At 42.1% G+C, this 12,623-nt stretch overlaps 1 protein-coding gene and 1 non-coding gene across 2 annotated transcripts in view; one reads left to right on the forward strand and one right to left on the reverse strand.

The window, feature by feature from the left end:
* Positions 1–12,623, forward strand: part of NRXN3 (neurexin 3) — a 1,622,198-nt gene that overhangs the window by 810,074 nt on the left and 799,501 nt on the right. The gene's annotated exons all lie outside the window — the stretch shown is intronic.
* TRNAD-AUC lies at positions 405–476 on the reverse strand. Its single transcript has one exon. It is a non-coding gene; the product is annotated as a tRNA-Asp (tRNA).

The following is a 12,623-nucleotide window of genomic DNA, read 5'->3' on the forward strand; positions in this document are numbered from 1 at the left end:
AGGGCAGTGGTTCTCAACTAGGGGTGGTTTTGCATCCCACGAGATGTTGGGCAGTGTCTGGAGATGTGTTTGATTGTCATAACTGGGGGACGGGGTGTTACTGGCACCTAGTGGTAGAGGCCAGGGATGCGGCTGAATATCTCAAACGCACAGGATAGTCATCCACAAAGAATTACCCCGCCTAACCTACCAGTAGTGCCCAGGTTGAGAATGTCTGTTTAATGGGAACAAACCAGGCAGGAATTCATGGCAACTGAGTTTATAGGCTAATCAGCCTTGACGTTTGCTGTTTTTGTCCTGTTGCCTTTTTTAAAGCATTATTTATTTATTTACTTACTTTTTTTTTTTTTATTTTGGGGGAGGATGTAATTAGGTTTATTTATCTATTTATTTATTTATTTTAATGAAGGTGCTGGGGATTGAACCCAGGACCTTGTACATGATAAGCACATGCTCTACCACTGAGCTATACCCTCCCCATCAGCGTCTTTTCTTCTTATGACTTTGGCTACTACCTTTATCGGGATGATTTCCAAAAATCAAATTTGGATGATTTATAAGTGGAATCCTGACCTCTCAATAGAATTCTCACTTCTTAGTTTCAACTCTCAGGAGGCCATTTTTGTTTGAATGGATTTCCCCACAGTTCCACCCCCAGGACCTGTAAACTCAGAGTACCTGTCACTCCTTGTTTCTCCCGTTGTGGCCGCATCCTTTAAATCACAGGTGCGGCTTTCTCCTTGGCCAGGCTGGAAACTGGGGTTCATTTCCTCTTCTCTTTCGCACTGTTCTTTCCACTTCCCCCATCGCTGCATCCTCTCCAGTCCGTAACTGAATACTGATGACTTTTCCTGAGCTGGTTCTCACAATTTATTTCTATTCCACCATAACCCTGACCTAGGTCTTCTTCACGTCTTGTGACATTGCTGTGGTAGCCTTCCACTTGACCTCCCTGACCCCATTACTATTCTCTTTCAATATTATCTTGCACAACCACCCACCTAATTTCCCTAAGCTGACTCTTTGGCCTCATGTTCTTTAGTACCTCCTTCTGCTGTTGGTACCACACAGCTGGCATCTGGCATTTAAGATTCTCCAGGATCTGACCCGCACCTGTCTTTCCAGCCCTGTCATCTTCATCACCTCCTCACCTTCTCTCAAACATCCCGTGTGCATCCCTGCCTCCTTCCCTTTGCCCAGACTGTGGTCTCCAGGTGGATGTTCCCACCTCCCCCCCACCTCTACAAAGATTTCCTCATCTACAGACCCCATCATGATCATTTACATTCCCTTTTATTTTTCCTCTTTCCTGTACCACTCATGTTGGCAATGTTGGCTATGCTGGCCCTTTGAATTTTTATTTAAATATTTTATATGTTTATGTTTTATCACTCCGAGTGGACAGTTATTTTTTTTCCAAAGGAGAACCTCTGAATTTTTTCACTTTCTTTCCCAAGGCCTGATATCATAGCTTCTTGAATAAAAGTCTAACTATATGATCTGGGTAAAATGAAATCATTTTGCGAGTTAATCATGTATAAAATGATAAAAATGACATTTTATCACTGTTCAACAAAGCATGGTAATAGCCTCCCCATTTGAAAGATAATCCATAATCTCTAAATAAAGTTTATAGACAGTGCATGAAAATAATGAAACTAAAAGTCGATAGACTTTTTGTGAGTATGATATTAAAAATCAGTATGTTGGGGGATTTTCATAGTTGTGACTTCAACCAACATACACAAATTTAAAAAAAAAAAAAACAAGATTTGGTGGATGGAAAAATTGAAAACATGAAGGGCAATGGGAAAAATGGGATCATTCGTGTTTTATAAGGGTCATGGTTAGATAAAACTTTAAGCCAGTCGTAATTCTTATGTCACTGACAGAGAATTAAACCGTAAAAGTCAGTGCATTGCTCATTAATTTGACTGATTTGTTAAACCTGATTCTGGTATGATTCTATTTGCTATTAGAAGATAAAACTTCAATGATAGTGACAGTGGAGCAGGGGGCTGTGTTACCTGGTGTAATTACAAATTCAGTGAATCAGATTCAGACTCGTTGAAGGCTATTTACGCTCCGGCCCTGGTCACACTTCCCAGTTTTACGTCCCAGCGTTTCTCTTCGCACCGTGTCCCGCACACCAGATGAACTGGATGTCCACCGACCCTCCCTGTGTCTTCCCAATAGTTTTGCCATCTCTAAACCTCTTCTTGACACCCCCTGAATATCACCTATTTTCTGTCATTCTCTGTCGTTCATATTCTCTGTCCCCCCTGCTCTTCTCCTCTTTGCATTTTGGTTTCTTTCTTTCACACCTGCTGTCCCTAGATGGCTGGAGCCATGGCCTTGGCAGATACAGGCTCACATACTTACAGCCAGAGGACCAGAGAGGAAAGCAAGTTTTCCCTGCCAAGTCCACTTGGGAAAATTGAGAAGGACCTTGATAACTTGGCTTGAGGCACGTGTTCATTCCTGGAATGATAACTGTAGCCAACGTGACGTACACAGTGATTGTCCTGGCCTGGGTCACAGGCCCTCCTCACCGCCAGGGAGTCAGGGCTGCTACAAGGAGGGGGTGTGGTGCTGGGAAGACAAGCCCATATCTCCCCTAGAAGTAAAAAGAAAAACTGCCCATAGTGTCAACACACAAAGGCATGCAATGCTAACAGTTAAACATTTTCTTTAAGTCTTTTTTTCTATTCAGTGTTGAAATCGGGCTGTATAGAGTTGTCTCATGGTGTATGCAGGAGTTGGTTTCAGGGCCCCCTGTGGACACCAAAATCCACAGGTGCTCAGGTCCTCATATAACCTACACACACCCTCCTGTACACTGTACATCATCTCTAGGTAACTTACACTACCTAATACAGTGTAAATGCTGTGTAAATAGTTGACAGTGCACAGCCAATTCAAGTTTTGCTTTTGGGAAACTTCTGGAAATTTTTTTTCAAATATTTCTGATCTGTGGTTTGTTGACTCTGTGGCTACAGAGCCCATGGATATAGAAGGCCAACTGCATATGATTTTGGATCTTGTTTTCTTATCACTGTGAAGTCAGCGTTGCTCCATTGTCTTGTAAAGCCTTCATGCACCTGCGGGATGCTGTGAGGTCAGATTTCCTCAACATGCCAGAGATGTCGTCAAGGAAAAGCTTCAGTTCTTTTGTCTCTGTCACACTCCAGTCCCCGAGGTGCTCAGATAGAGAGTTAAGGAGAAACCAAGTAGTGTGTAAACTTTGAACTGTGTGGTCATGACCGATGTTTTCCTGGGCTGGGTTTTGTAGAGTGGGTTTTGTACGGATGCTTTCCAGCCTGTGTGCACATTTCACACAACACGTCAAAGTGTCACCACTTACAGACTGCGTTCCAATTAGTATATTCAAGAGAGAATGCATTTAATACACGTCTTGAGAATTTTAGCCACATCTTGATAAGAAATAATCTAGTGCAAACAGCTGTGAGCATTTTTTGTTAACATCCTCTGTGGCTCACCATCTTTATTAATAACACTTCTGGCTAAATTCAGTGTGCTTAGATCGCTTCCATTGCAGAACCAAGGAATGTAGAGTTGTCAGGGGAACTTGAATGTATCTAGTCCAGTGCTTCAACTTTGCTGAAGTCCCTTTTGCAAACCCATAATAGTCAGCCGTGTTTCCTTAGTTTAAATATGTCCAACTATAGGCTATGAGGAACCTTTATTATAGTATCAGTTAGCTTCTTCCATAGTGAGGCAGCTCAGATTTCTGGATTTCTGGAACTTCTTCCCCCCACCAATTTTTGCCAGACTCTTCTGTCACCTACTCTTCTTATATTGATTATATTTTTGCTTTTAGAATTACGTTAAATATTTTTGTACACTTCTTTCAATCTGTTTGTCTATCTAATCTACCTACCATTTATTTATCTATGAAAAATCCACCTATCTACCTATCATTTATCTATAAAAATATCTGTTAAAAATGTATCTATGAAAAAGGAAAGCTATCCTGTCTTCCCTTGCCTTGTCCCTTCCTGTTGCTGTCCACATTCAGGTCATTTAGTCGTTCCTGGTGACAGTTTTCTTACCGCTGCCCATTCCTGTTCCACTTTCTGTGTGCTCAGGTTCTTTTAAAAACACGCCATCCAAAGTCAACGGTTCCCGTCACAGGAAAGAGTCCATCTGTCGGACATCTGCTTCCATTCTGCATGTGGCAGGAAGGGACCGGAGCCCAGCCGCGTGGACTCACACTCTGACGGCGGCTCGTTCTGGCAGTGAGACTCTGGGCTGGACGAGTCCCACCCCCTCTACACGTGGGTCCTCCCACCTGTCGAGCGTGGGCTATCAGTGGCAGCCACCTGTAGGGTTATGAAGAGGATCACGTCCTCGGCCAACAGTGAGCCCTCTGTTGTGAATACTTTCCTGTTATCATTATAATCTGACTTTTGGTGCCATTTTAACAACCAAATCATGACTGTTTGTTGTCACCTCCAGGTCTTCAAACCTGTGACTTTCCCCGCAAAGCATTCTTTCCAGGAGAGTCTAAGGTCTGGCTCCATCTTAACTTCTCACAGCTTGAATATCATGTCTCTGAGACCCTCCCCTTCCCACATTGCTGGTACAAAAAGTCTGTTCTTGCCCTGGTCACCTTCTGATCCCTGTACTCTATTTCATTTTCTTCACTGATTTCATCATCACCTGACATTAGCATCTTCATTAATCTGCTTACCTATTAGCTCATTTTGTCTCCACTGGAATGTAAGAGCCATGAGGCCGGAGATCTCTTTTTGTCTCATTTACTGGTGTTCACAGCTGCTAGAATCATGTCTGGCATATATTAGGCACACAGCAAACTTTGAGGCATGAAAGCTTTGGGTCCATGAAGATTTCCAAATGCTTTTCAGATTATTTTTTTTCCAACGTAGATCTCCTCCATCCCATATCAATGTAATGAATTTTTAAAACCTAAATCCCAAACCTGTATCGATCCTTAATCAATATGACTTCTTGCTTTCTAGCCAGAGTTCCAGCATCCCTGAATTGTTTTGAAGTTGATGCTGCACTTTATAGGAATTACGCTCATTTTATGGTAATGATAGCATTACGCATGTGTTGGGGGCTTACTATGTGAGAAGCACTCATAAATCTGGACATAGTGGACTTGTTTAATACTTCAAACAACCCTGTAAGGTAAATATCATTGTATTCCCATTTTAAAAATGAGAGCGCCAAGGCACAGTGAGGGCTAGACACTGACCACACAGCTAGTAAGTTACAGAGCTGGGGTTTGAACCCAGGCAGTCTGACTTCCTAGGCTGCATGTTCACTAGTGTCATAAATAACCTTCTTCTGAACTTTGTATCACTTGCAAATTTGATACGTGTTTCATCTATACAGGTTCCCCCACTATCCAAGAGTAGAACATTCCTATGAAACCCTGTGTAAGCTGAAATGGTGTAAAGCAAAGACACAGTTACCTGAGGGCACATCTTGCTAACGATTGTACACAATAAATCGAGATGAAGCACAGATGCTCACAGACACACGTCAAAGCTGTGGCCTCTTGATGCAGAGATGCTGAGTGCAGTTCTAGGGAAAGGAGCTTGGTGGCGCCACTCTCGGCTGCTCTGGGTGTGGGCTGTCTCTGGGACAGCTGGCTGCAAAACAAACACTGATGCTGTTTTCACCTTTCTCCTCTTATGCGAATTCCTTTCGGTTCATGAAAACAGGTACTGACATAGGTCTTTTGCAAAAGTGAAGTGGCATAAAGTGGACTTTCACCAAGCAGGGCATACCTGTGTCTATGTTCGACTCATCCTAAAATGCCTGAGCCAATACTGAGCCTTTGTGACCCTCCGGTACCTTTCATACTGAACCGACAGTCAGTGCATTTTGCTCATGTTGCCCACCAGCTCAGAACCCCTAAGGCTGAACACAGGAGAGTGGCTGTGGGGAGTTGCTAAGTGTTTAACCAAAGGCAGGATGCACTATATGGCATTCTGGGAAATACTGGCTAGTGTTCCTGGCAGAAATGTAGTTTACCATTGCTATAGTTTGAAAGCCATATTCTTTTCTGCTTGTTCACATTTCATCTTATTTCCCAGAGGATCTGCAGCCGCTTGCCACAATAATATATTCTAGAATAATGACATGATGTAGGTAGGAATAAAAAATCAGGTCAGCGAAAAATAAATAAGAGTAAAACACAGGACTCCGGGGTGGAGGATGAGAGAGACATACATATTCAGGTGTTAATGAACTATACACAGTTGCCTTGACTGAACCTCAAATTTATGTATTTTAAAAACTTCCTGATAGTTAATTTAAAAAAAAGGGACATGATTAGTTCTCATTGTCAGTGAGGAAAATTCATACCAGTTATTCAAGGAAAACACAGTTTCCCTATTACATAGCTTGATGATTTATTTCTACATGGGTCTTTCAGTGGCAGGATGAACAAATACTTCCACGGCATGCGTGCCGTGAACTTGGTTTCATGTGACCTTTTCTTGTCTTGTCCCTTGGTAAAAGCTGAGAATATGACACTAAAGCATTATTCAGGGAAAGCAAATCTGGAAAGAATGAAAAATCCAGATCTTATGGTCAAAGGATAGACAGAACTTAGAAGACTCTATTCTTCTAGCAATCCTCCATTTATATTTATCTTACCTAAGGTTTTGAATAAATTTGGGCAGCAGGCAGCTCAAAGGAGGAGTCTTTGGGGAGAGTTTGAGGTGTTCTGGGTGGTTTACTGTTGGATTCATTACTTTAGGAAATGGATGAGAAGATGTAGAGGCTGTCTTTTTCTGGAAATTAAGGATCTAACCAAGTTTTTTTTTTTTAAATTAAAAGTCCTTTTCTATATCAACATATGAGAGAAATTAACTTTACCTACTGCCTCTGCTGTAAGTTTTCATTCCTTATTCCTTTATTCAGTCTTTCAACAATTATTTATCCAGCACCTATTATGCCTTAGAAACCTGGGTTGTAGCAGTGAATAAGACAGGCATGGTCCCTCCCTTAATAGAGTGTTGGTTCTAGCTGGGAAGGCAAATGTTAAAGAAGACAATTATTTAGTTGCAACTTTGCTAAGATCTACTGAAGACAATTACAGGGTGAAAAGCTAGCATGCAGATGGCAGTCCAACTCAGGGCTTAACCCCTTTTGGTTTGAATACAGTGTCCCCATATTATGGAAACTGTTGCCTCTAAGGTATTAATGGACTTCTAATCACAAATGGCCTGTTCCAGTCTTTACAGACATCAGTGTTCAGCAGCATGGTGTACTATGAAAAATAGAGAACAGATAGAAATCTGCATTGCTCCTGCTCGGGGACGGGTAGAGGGTAGGTGGGACCTCTGGCTCCTGGGGCTTTCCCTAGACTTGGCAATCCTGGGATCACCTCTTTATGCTCTGGTGGCACTCGTTTGAAAACCGCTCTTCTAGAAGGCTCAACAGTAAACCACTATGCATGTGCCTTAAACTTGAAAGTGTCTGAGATAAGTTCAGGGAAAAGCAAGCATATTATGACTGAAGACCATAAAATGAACTAATGAGCATACAGGTGCCACAGACAAGCTTCTTCCCTCAGAGTTGAGCTGATTCCCGTTCCTTCTTTTGGTTCCACTTCCTACTCAGGAACTCGTTTTTTTGTTTACTTCATTTGTATTTACCCCTTTGAACTTGATATTAGGGCTGATGAAATATAGAAGTGGAAATTGTCTGTATCAGGACAGACTAGGATCTTCTATGACAACAAACAGCCACCAAGTCTTATGGCTTAAAGCAACAAAATTTATTGCTCATGCATACTACATCGCCATCTCTGATGTGCTGGGAGCTGTGTCTCATGCTGTCTTTACTTAGGGACCAAGGCTGGTAGGGCAGTCACCATCTAGAACATGACTGGCCACCGTGATAGAGGGAGACAGTGGTGAATCAGGCACTGGTCTCTAACACTTCTGCCCAGAAGTGATGCTAGCTAGTTTGACCAAAGGAAGTCAAATGGCTACACCAAGCATCAAAGAAGTTGAGAGTGCAATCTTACTGTGTGCTCAAAAGTCCTGGAAATACTTGGTTGCAAGCACTAATGCTGCCACAGATGGGCAGTGGGGTAACAAGACAGACAGCACTTGTCATTTCTAGAATTGCCCTCTTTACAAGAAATAGTCATTTCCTTTTTCCTTCTTTAGAATGCCTTTGTTCATTCACCAACTCTGCATTGAGGGCCCACTATGCAAAGAACTATAAAGCATAGAAGAGGGTCAAGGCATACAGGAAAAAATAGAATCTTACTCAATTATTCTGAACCTGAAACTGCACTTTTATTTCTAAGAGGGCATAGATTTGCTTTTATTTATTCAGTCAATCATTCATTCAAAAAGTGAAAAATCATTTTTTTCAACAAATAAATATTGAATGCTATCTTTTTTTTTTTTTTTCCTGATGACAACCACTTCTCCAATTCTACAACACCAACTGAGTGTCCGACAATTTTGTTCAATTCTGGCAATACTTAGAGTTAGTGCAGACCCCAAAGGTCAAGGACTCAGTCCCACAAGGCAGCCCTACCCCTGCCTTCAGATACCAGCTGCAAGAGGGGTGCCCAGGCTACCTCTGCCTCTGCCTAGTCACCTGCAAATTAGAGGTGCCCAGGATCCCCTCCTTTGGTTCAGTAATTTCCTAGAGTGACTCACGGAACGCAAATGTTTTACTTAACAATTTTCAGCTTATTTTAAAGGAGTCAACTTAGGGACAGCTGAATGGAAGAGATGCAGAGGCCAAGGATCGGGAGAGGGAGGGTGGCTCCCTCTCTGGGCAGGTTACCATCCCTGCACGTTGCTGTGTGCATCCATCTGGGAGCTTCTCAAACCCAATTTAGGGGTTTATTGAGGTTTCATTATGTTAACGTGATTGATGAAATTATTGACCACTGGTGATTGAACTCAATCTCTAGCCCCTCTCCTTAGTCTGGAGGTTGGAGATAGAACTGAAAATTCTGACCCTCTAATCTGATAGTTTTTCTAGCAACCAGCCCCTATCTTGAAGCTCTATAGCACCTCCTCCTGTGGCCCCCACAGTGAGTCATCTCATTGGTATACAAAACAAACAATAAGTTCTGAGTATTTTAGGTGCTCTGTTCCAGGAACCTGAGAGAAAGAACACATGTTTATTTTTTTTTATTATATCACAAACACCCACATGCCAAGCTAGGTCCAAGACACTGGTTATACAGTGATGAATGGAGTAGACAGTCCCTGTCCTCATGGACTTCAAGTTAGGCAGACTCATTGAAGGGGACATCAGCCTAGAGGAGTGTTAGTGAAAGTTGAAAACAGGTAAATAAAACATAACCTTTATTCTCATAAGCATTTGCCTCCACATGTGAGTAAGGAGTAAACTGGGAGCAAGGAGGAGATGCTGGGTGTGGGATGGAGATGAAAATTGGAGTTAACACTGAATTTCTGATGACCCAAATCACTTTTAATCCCATCTGTTAGATGTGGTCTAAGGTTGGCACGTTTTCCTTATCAAAGCACAGGACAAGTGCTGGACGGAGGGACCAGGAAAGTGTAGCCAAATAGAGAGGGTACTTTTAAACACCATCACAGGGTGCAAACTTGGTTATACAGTTCATGCAGCATAATATAATCACGTACAAATACACATATGGATTAATGGAAACATGAATTGACAAATTCCTAAGATATATAAATTAATAGATTATTACATATAAACTACTTATATATGGAACTATATTAAATCACTTACATTTCTTCCTTTGAATTTTGAATTTAGGAGATTTGCAGCATGAATTCTTATGGAAATCTTAAAACTGCCTTTGAAAACTGTACAGAAAAAAAAAATCCTTGAAAAGGCTTACCTTTCAGAATACTCACATCTTGTTACTTCTTTTTTTCTGGTTCTTCTTACCCTTTTTGACTTCTCCAGATCTCTAAACAGGAAGTTTTTTATTTAGTTCTGCTGAAGTTGTAACCCTGATGGTTTTACTGAAATTGATCTACTAATTTTTCCCTATGATCACACATTCAAGCCCATGGAGGTTTTCTTTTCACTTGATAGGGAACTGCATCTAGAATATTTCACTGCCCTTTATGGGCATTTTACACCTTTTGAACAAATACTTCCATCTTATAAAAACATTAGCGGTCATAATGAGGTTGAGTCCAATTGGGTTAAACTTGTAAGTAAAACAAAATGCTCCAATCTGCAGTTTAAACATTTTGAACTTTTCAGAATGTAATTAGGCATAGCATCTATTTATCTCAGAAGCTTACTTTGTGAATTTTTTGAATAATTGGTATAGTTTCTAAAATATTGTCTCCATTTTTGAGGCCAAGGTCACAAAACAGAAAAAAAAAAAATTGTGCATCGGAGTAAGGTAGTAGAGAAGGCTCTGCTTGCCATGTCAAGTTCATGCTGTTCATGGGCTGTCAACCAATTTGGGCGCAGCTGGTGAAAGGGGCTTTGGATACACTGTATTACTATCCAGCTGGATTCTCCAGTTAATAATAGTGTTCTCTGCTGTCTTTCACGTAGGTGGGAGTTTTGCCAACGTTGTCCCAGCGGCCCCTTTTCCTGTGGGCTTTCGCTAAGTGGCAGCCTCATCTTGTGGGCAGCGAAAAGGGGTGACGCACTTTGAGTTAATCAGGGTTACAGAAGAGTGAGGTCAGTGTTGACTTCAGCACAAGATGGGCCGAGCGCTCTCTCATGGGTGTGATTGTGTAACTTTAAAAAATGTCTTAAAGTAAATGTGCAGGCTTCTAACTAATGTTAGAATAAGAGCTTAAATCTAGCCACTTCACTCTCTAGTGAAAATCCTGATGGAAAGTAAAAGGGATGATTTCTCGTGTGATGAATTTATTATACATGCTCAGTTCTTTGAGGAATACACATCTCAAGTTTTCTTTACCCCTTTTCTCCCCAAAGATCTCTTTCAACTATACTGTGTCAGATACTCACTTCTACTACCTTAACTACATCTTGAACAAGTTCCACAATTTCTCATTTATTTCATTAACTGAAACAGTAGTCCAGTCCAGTTTGTGTTCATCTCTTACTTGATGTAACTTACAGACTGCCCTTTATAGACTGGCCTTATGACTCAGGGGCTACTTAATTTTGAGGCCAAGCCCCTCCATGTGTGGCATGCTTTAAACTGGAACCGGTCTCTGTGGGAAGTGCAGGATCTTCTTAGGTTTCACACTGCTTATGGACGGCGCCTCAGTTTCGCGCAACTTGAGCTTGCTCCATTCACTGCTGATGTGGTGATTTCTGCCTGGGTTGTGTCTGCTTTTCTAGAGCGTTGGGGTCAGGTTTGTCTTAAGCCCTCCTCCTTTGAAGACCCCCCTGAGAGGGATCAGCCTCGCTGACCCTGAGCCCTGCCACAAGCCCACCGGCACCTTTTCCTGGTTGGGCATCCATACCTGGCTGCTTGACCTGGTGACGGCCAAGGGCATTCTCCTCCTCTTGCCTCCACACTCCTTGGAGCAGAAATACAGGAACTACTGAGGGTCCCTCTGAGACCCTCAAAGTCCCTGAGGAGCCGGGATTGGTTGCCTCATCCTTTAGTCTTCAGGCTTAGCCTCTCCAAGCTATACTGGCACGGTCTGCTGTGGCTGGCTTGAACCTTTCAAAATTTCAAGACTGGAAATATGCACCAGTTGTAACTTTTCCATATCCCAGGGGACGAATGCCAGGCTCTTTAAGGAGAGTCTTACTATGGCTATTCCAGGAGAAGCAATAGGTGGGCCTGCAGGGCCCAACGAACATAAATCAGGAAACGGGATGAAGATGCTGCCTCTGTGAGTGACTGCGATTAAGGATTACCACTGCTCCTTACTGAAGCCAGGTGTTAGCTGGGGAAGGGAAGACGAACAACTTCACAAAGCCACCTTTCCCATAAAATTCCAGTTCCCTTCCACCCATCTCCAGTCTGGCACTTGGTGGTAGTTGAGAAGATTCTGTCACTTTCCAGAAGACCTGGTGGTGGGAGGTGACTGTCTCCAACTTGTGGCAGTTTATTGGTGGCTCTGCGTGGGTCTTGGGCATAATCCTCAGATTATCAGAAAAGTTCTCTCTTAGCATCCTGCTAACAGTTTTTTGTTATTCATCTCTGTCCCCAGACTAACAACAGAAAGAAAACAGAAAGAGTTGTAATACATTTTTATGTTTCCTGCTCTTGATGTCAGATATGGCAGTCTGTTTTCTGAAGAGCTGTTTTGAAGGTTTGAGTACATGAGATACACTGCAGGTATCAGCATAAAAAAATGAAAGAGGATTTTAGCAAATCACATTCTGATCTTCTTTCAAGGCCTGTGAAAGATTTCCACTGTTTCCCCTTTTAGTGACATCCTATGGAGGCTAAGACTTCACCTGGAGAATTCTGTTTTAGATATAGTGAACAGCTTCTTAAAGATGGCATTGGTTAGTCAGTGCTCCTGCCCCCACAGAAAAGAGGAGAATTGAGGAATTAAAGAAATACCAAGAAACGGAAGAACATCCAGGATCTTTGGTGGAGTTCTTGCTCTGCCATGTTTCCTAACTTTAAGGTATTTGATTTGTGAATGCTCTTGATAAGAGATAATGTTTATTGAGCACTTATTGTGTACCAGATA

Source organism: Camelus ferus, chromosome 6, assembly GCF_009834535.1.
Source record: "Camelus ferus isolate YT-003-E chromosome 6, BCGSAC_Cfer_1.0, whole genome shotgun sequence".
Taxonomy (NCBI): Eukaryota; Metazoa; Chordata; class Mammalia; order Artiodactyla; family Camelidae; genus Camelus; species Camelus ferus.